The following is a 7,654-nucleotide window of genomic DNA, read 5'->3' on the forward strand; positions in this document are numbered from 1 at the left end:
TTACATAAACCAGTGTCTAAATTAGTACTAGCACAGTGAGGAACAGTACACAAGGGGCTTCGCTTATATGTCTATATGCTTTGAGAGATGAGGGTATTCTGCACCTATGCAATAAAATTTCTGCACATCCTAATACATATGGACTTTTGCACCGTCTCCTAGGGTCTACACTCTGAGGATATCAACAGATAACCCCCTTGGGCACATCTGTATCCATCTATTTAATTCCAAAAATAGCATAAACATTACCTATGCCATACATTACCTATGTTCTATGTATAACTACATCCTCCCTGGGAAACGTAGACTAAGTCCCCTGACATGCGCACTTCCCCTTCCATCTATCTCGATACTCAACTCTTCTGACATGCGCACTTGGAAGGATTGTGGCTCCGGCACTAAGTCGATTGACATGCGCGAGCCACACCCCCTCCTGTGACGCTGCCGGCTAAGGACACTGTGGATTGGTCCACCCAGCCGCGCCCCTTGCCAGATGATTGGCTGCCGAGGACGGCCCCCACTGTGACATCATAGCAGAAATCTATATAGAGCACTGTGTTGCGGTGTGCGCCGCATAATAGCCCCGATACCCCTGAGGACGCCACCGCGAGTGGCGAAACATGTCGGGGGGGCTAATATTGATCCTATTTTAATACAGCACTGTGTAGCAGCCTTATGTAATAGGGAATAAGGCAAGAGTCTATCCACCACCTTCACATTACGCTATTCAGTATCTAAAGCAGGGATAGCGGATCAGCTTAGCTTGATAGGAATCCTCCCTTTCCCTACCTCCCCCTCCTCCCCTTAGGACGCTGAGGTCAGCCATTAGGGTTACAGGAAGCATCGTCTCCCAATCGAATGAAGGGTGGATGGATAGGGATACGCTGCAATAGGGGTACCTGTACCCACTACAGTATATTGGTGGCCCTGACTTGATCCTACCCAGTCTTAGTGGCTGCAATTCATCTCTGCTGATAATTTTAAAGTCACAATAGTGGATGGAGTTTTGCCGATCTACTTTTTAGTTCTTTTGTATAAATAAAAGTTAATTTTTAGTGACGAATGGGTATAGTTGTCCCTGCAGGACTCTATCTCTCTTTTGTAAAATTGAACCCTGGAGGGAGACAGCAAACCATTCAGTTAAGGCGGTCTTGGCGACAAATTATTCTATCCGTCTTCCTGATTATAGAGTCCCCTACAACCACTGGCTTACCTGCAAGTCCCATCCACCCTACTACTAGCTGGTTTGCTCCCCCGGCTGTTAGGGAGAGCAGGATCCGCTAGGGCTGCCATTTCTGACGCTGATGTACTTACATCATTGCACAATTTTGCTTGGATGTTCAGAGTCGGAATTGGCCTTCCTTTTCTTTGACCCCTTTCTGCCCCCTCTATTTACAGTAACCCAGCTATCCACCTGGCCCTGCTAGCTTACCTCTCCCCCTCCACTTCTACCCTGCTTATTGCTTGCTCAGTGAGCAGCATACTCCTCTCAAGATTGTCGATTGCTCGCAGCCGTGCAATATCTTCCTCCAGATCTCTAAAACGAGCTTCCAGTAGAAAAATATGGGCACATCTGTCGCAGTGGTATTCACCCTGGAACTCCTGCTCCAGCAGTGTATACATATGGCAGAGTGTGCACTGGACCATACCACCAATCTTACTAGCCATATTCTAGTTACAAAACTGTGATGAGTATATGAATCAAGAGATATAAAATGTATATTACTTACAGTTCTGTGGACTTCTCTTTTTCAAACTCCGCTTTTTTCAACTCTAATTATGCTCACAAGCTTAGAACCACTAGGCCCTCCTCCCAATTAGAAGACCAGGCAAAGAAAGGGAAAAAAAACAAAAAAAACCTATTTAAATTGGGACACCAAAAAAAATGCCTTGCTATTACCTATATACTCATCCATCAACTGAATATGGGCAATTTCTTCAAACTAGTCGGAGACAGAAGGCGTTCTGGTGCTATTCTAAAGTCTGGGGACAATGGACCTGGCAGCTACCAGTAGGTGGCTAAGTAGACTACTGGTTGGTTTTCGGATGGGGTAGGGCAATAAGGAGAGCAAAACTATGGAATGCTCATTAGCCAAAGTGACATCTAGGAACTTCCTGACTACTGCTAAAACTTTGTCCCAAAAAGCCTTTACAGTCGGACATTCCCACCAAATGTGTGTCATTGTATCTACAGCCTGGGAGCCCTGAAAACACTGGTCAGAAGCCGAAAGAAATATAGAGTGCAGCTTAAATGGAACCCTATGCCAGCGACACAAAATTTTGTAATTTGTCTCCTGCGCTTTGCAGGATATTGAAAAGCGGACACAGAGATTTAAGAATCTAAGCCAAACAGCTTCTGGGAAAGTTTTGCCCATTTCACGGTCCCAACTGTGAACAAAAGGCGGAATAGAGGAGGACCGCAAGGATATATTTATAGCAAAGATATAAATAAAATAATAGCATAGATATAATGAAAGATTTATGCAGAAACTGTTGTGACAGGATATATGCAAAGGTTCTCAATCGGGGTAAGGTCTCTGTGTAACCTAAGTCTTGTCTTCCAGGAGACATAGTAGTTCCCCAGTTGCTGGTATTCCCAGGATGTCCTAGTAGAACCCTGGTGGTCAGGAAGTAATGCTTCAATGATGTGGACCCCAAATGAGGGTCACCTCTAACTCTACCCAGGACAGAACTGCTCTCGCCGGGGGCAAAGTCAGGGTGCAGAGATAGAGCTTGGTTTTGGCATGTCCAGATCCCTAGTGGTGGCAGCAGGTATAAAATACGCTATACAATCCAGGAGGGCCAGCCTTCCAGCCGACTTCCTACGTATTAGAACCGCTCGCGCTACTCTAGCCGGTGAAGAAGCCCAAACACAATTTCCTATTAAGGAAGTGACTAGAGATGAGCGACCACTAAATTGCTCGGGTGCTCGTTATCCGAGACAAACTTTTCCCGATGCTCGTGTGATCGTCTCGATCGTCTCGTCTCGAATAACGAGCCCCATTGAAGTCAATGGGAGACTCGAGCATTTTTCAAGGGGACCAAGGGTCTGCACAGGGAAGCTTGGCCAAACACCTGGAAACCTCAGAAAATTATGTAAACACCACGGATATGGACAGGAAACAGCAGGGGCAGCATGCATGGATGCCTCGGAGGCTGCTTAATCGCACCATTATGCAAAAATTATGGGCAACAGCATGGCCATGACAGAGTGACCGAATGAGGCTAGATAGCATCTAAAACATCCAATAATTGACCCTGACACTATAGGGGATGGCATGCAGAGGCAGCGGCAGCAGACTAGAGAGTGTCATGGCGACATACCCTAAATGGACTCAGGCTTCAAACCAATGGGTGGCAGAGAGGAACCAAAGAAGGTGAGCAAGAAGCGCTGAAATGATTTCCTATGTCAACAAAAGGTTGACAGTATATTTAGTCGATAACACAGCATGGTGGCGACATAGTGACCAAGTTCCATAACGTATCTGGTGAAACACCCGAAAAATGAGCCTGACACAGCTCTTTTGATAAGGGGACGACATGTGGAGGCAGCCATGGAGACGACTTCCATGATTAAAAGTGACAGCATGGGGCATCCATATTGCGCTGCTATGATTGCAACTTCAGGTCTCCAGCATGGCGGCGACAGATGGGCAGAGTTCCATTATGTATCTGGTGAAACACCTGAAAATTCTGCCTGACACAGCTCGTTTGATAAGGGAATGATGTACTGTATATCCTCTCGTGCTCCAGCGTCATGGGTATAGAGAGTTGAAAGTTGCGCATGGAGACATTGGTGGATGCTGTGGAGGATCGTAGAGGCAAAATGGACAGGAAACAGCAGGGGCAGTATGCATGGATGCCTCGGAGGCTACCTAATCTTGGGATGGAGCTGGTGGTCCGCTGCCAGGCGAGCTTTTGCCTGTCCAAGCCCCTGTCTCTCGGCTCCTCCCCACCCAAAATGGGCCTGGGGGCCAGAAGCGTTTACTTTGAAAAAATTATAATTTTCAAATCAGGCCGGGTCGTTTGAATATTTCACCTAGGAATAATGGAATAGCATAGTGGTTCTATTTTTAATTGTTTTTACGGAAATTGTTCCATGATGCGACAGTATGGGGCATCCATATTGCGCTGCTATGATTGCAACTTCAGGTCTCCAGCATGGCGGCGACAGATGGGCCGAGTTCCATTATGTATCTGGTGAAACACCCGAAAATTCTGCCTGACACAGCTCGTTTGATAAGGGGACGATGTATAGAGGCATAAAGGTAGTAGTAGTAGATTAAAGGTGCTGCAGTTAAAACTATGTTATGGATCTTGGGATGGAGCTGGCGGTCCCCTGCCAGGCGAACTTTCGCCTATCCAAGCCCCTGTCTCTCGGCTCCTCCCCAAACAGCACTTCTAAGAACCTTTTGTATAAGATCAAGTGTAGTAGCGTTCTTATAAGTTTGGGTTATGGCGGGTGAGGGGAATGTAAACAGATGCGCAAGAAGCGCTGAAATAATATCGGTAAATGATAAAAGTTTGCCAGTATATTTTGTGGATTACACAGCAGGGTGGCGACAAAGTTAACAAGTTTGATGTGGAAGCCATGAAAACAACCCAAAATTCTGCGTGACACAGCTCGTTTGATAAGGGGACTATGTATGGAGGCAGCTTTATGGACGACTTTTGGAGGTAGCTATGGAGATGACGTGTGGAGGCAGCTAAAAAGACGACGTGTGGAGGCTGCTATGGAGACAATTTAATTTGGATAGTGCCTGTATGTGGCAGTCCAAAAAAGTTTTCAAACCAGAGGAGCAGGTAGGTGGTCCTCCAGAAAAATTAAATACATAGAGTACTATAGCTAGAGCCAGTTGGCCCTGGCAAAAAATAGCCAGTTTCCTCTCCTTTAGTGTACAAAGAGGAGGAGAAGGAGGAAAATGAGGAGGAGGAGTGCATAAATTATTCAGGTTGAGCTTCCTTCACCTGGTGGAGAATGGAAATCCTGAGAAATCCAGGCTTTATTCATCTTGATAAGCGTCAGCCTACCACCAGCTGCACTGAAAACCCGCTCGGACAACACGCTAGCGGCAGGGCAGGCAAAAACTTCCAAGGCGTACAGAGCCAGTTCGTGCCACATGTCCAGCTTTGAAACCCAGTAGTTGTAGGGAGCTGTGTGATCTTTTAGGACGATGGTATGGTCAGCTACGTACTCCCTCACCATCTTTCTGTAAAGATCAGCCCTACTCTGCCGAGACTGGGGACAGGTGACAGTGTCTTGCTGGGGTGACATAAAACTGGCAAAGGCCTTGTAAAGCATACCCCTGCCAGTGCTGTACAAGCTGCCTGCTCGCCTACTTTCCCTCGCTACTTGTCTCGCAGACGTACGCCCTCTGCCGCAAGCGCTGTCAGAAGGGAAATACTGTTTCAGCTTGTGCACCAGGGCCTGCTGGTATTCATGCATTCTCACACTCCTTTCCTCTCCAGGGATGAGTGGAAAGATTTTGCTTGTACCGTGGGTCCAGGAGAGTGAATATCCAGTAATCGGTGCTGGAATAAATTCTTTGAACGCGAGGGTCACGGGATAGGCAGCCTAGCATCTGCCATATGCGCCAGAGTACCAACGCGCAAGAATTCACTCCCCTTACTGGCCTGACTCTCCATTTCCTCCAAATCCTCTTCTTCTGCCTATACACGCTGAACAGTGAAGGACTGAACAATGCTCCCCTCTGTCTCACCAACATTCTCCTCCTCTTCCTCCTCATCCTCCTCCACCTCCTCCGATATGCACTGAGAAACAGACCTGAGGGTGCTTTGAGACATGAACCTAGGGAGTGCAGCGCTGCGGCGTTCCCCTGCTCCCTCATCAGCAGGTGGTGTCTCACCCCGCCCAGGACCACGGATTCTGACCCCTGCAGTAGTTGGACGCCCACGTCCACGCCCTCGTCCTCTACCCCTAGCCCTCGGGTTCAACATTTTCAAAATTAAAGTGTAAACTGTAAATTTTTTTAGATTTTTTTTTTCCTTAAACGATGCAGCAGACTGTGCCTAATTCAATCAAACCCCTAATAAATTGTCCCACTTAGGTGTTTGAGATGTGTGTGTCACTAAGAGCTGAATATAACGTTCGCAAGTCTCCCTGCAAATTCCTCACAATATGGTACTAGCTGCACTACTAGTGCCAGCAAGCCCAGCCACAAGCAAACAAAAAAAAAATAAAATATAACGCTAGTCTAGCCCTAACAAGGGCTGTTGGGTTCTTGTAGACTCACTCCTGCCTAACAGTAAGCTAATACAAAACCCTAACGCTATCCCTGCAGTAGCTCTCTCCCCAACGGCATCCAGACAGAGAATAATGCGAGCAGCGCGGGCAGGGGCTAGTCTATTCCAGGATCACTTGATCAGGCCAGCCAACCACTGCTATCGACCTGTAAGGGTACCATGTCATGCTGGGTGGAGTGCAGAGTCTCCTGGCTTGTGATTGGCTCTGTTTCTGGCCGCCAAAAAGCAAAACGGCGGGAGATGCCATTTTCTCGATCTGGCAAAGTATTCGTCCGAGCAACGAGCAGTTACAAGTACGCTAATGCTCGAACAAGCATCAAGCTCGGACGAGTGTGTTCGCTCATCTCTAGAAGTGACCTCTCGGAGGAAGGACACAGGCAGACCAATTGGACTAGTCATGGTGCCCAAGAACTGGAATTGCGCCCAGAACATGGCTACCAGGGCAGGACTGAGACCCATTGCCACACTTTTAGAGATATTTACTTTATAGTTACTAAAGTAGCTATAATCATCAAGTGCAACAGTTTTGTATCCATGTTCAGTAAACATATCAGGCTATAGCTTGTGCATTGCTGGGGATCTTTGCCCTCTTTGGGGAGAACCGTGATATGGGCTTGAAGGAAAGCAGAATGTTGTTTTTGCAGTAATAGAGTTAAAGGTGTCTGTAAGAACTGATGAGACCTCAGCACAGAGAGACTTAAAGAAGCATTCTGTGTAGCAATCAGGGCCAGGGCTTCCATGAATGGGGCTTCCTAGCCTCTTATGACAGATTTGGACAATTGTTATGAACTAAGCACTCATGTAGTGTTTTAAGGGGCACAGGTGGGTTGGAGGCATTAGTGGATGGGGGGGGGCAGAATATATAATTCTGAGTAAAAATCATGAAATGACAGATGGTATATAGACTGCTGCCTGCGTGTTCTGTAGGCAAATCTGAAACATCCTTTTCTGACCATCATCCAGCAAGCTCCCTCAGTAGTAAAGCGTCCATACCTTATGTCAAACCGCCCACTTCCTGAAAGTGACAGGTACCACGCCCCCTTTGATTCAGAAGTACACGCCCCTTTTATTTAGTCTTATTTCTCTCCCTTTTTTTTATGGGGTTCTGTAATGTGAGGGTGCAGGGTTGTTGTAATGTGTGGGTGCCTGAAGGTTGTGCAGAGTGAACCCCGTTTTATGTGCTCTGTAGCAGATTCATATTATATTGGATGTGACACATAGTTTAATTTAACTTTAATTGTGCGTGTATAACATTTATATAAAATGTTTAATCATAGATTAAAGGGTGGCTGCTGATGTGCAGAGAGGTTGTGCAGAGTGAACCCCCTTTTATGTGATCTGTAGCAGATTCATACTATATTGGGTGTCACACATAGTTTAATTTAACTTT

Source organism: Engystomops pustulosus, chromosome 8, assembly GCF_040894005.1.
Source record: "Engystomops pustulosus chromosome 8, aEngPut4.maternal, whole genome shotgun sequence".
Lineage (NCBI taxonomy): Eukaryota > Metazoa > Chordata > Amphibia > Anura > Leptodactylidae > Engystomops > Engystomops pustulosus.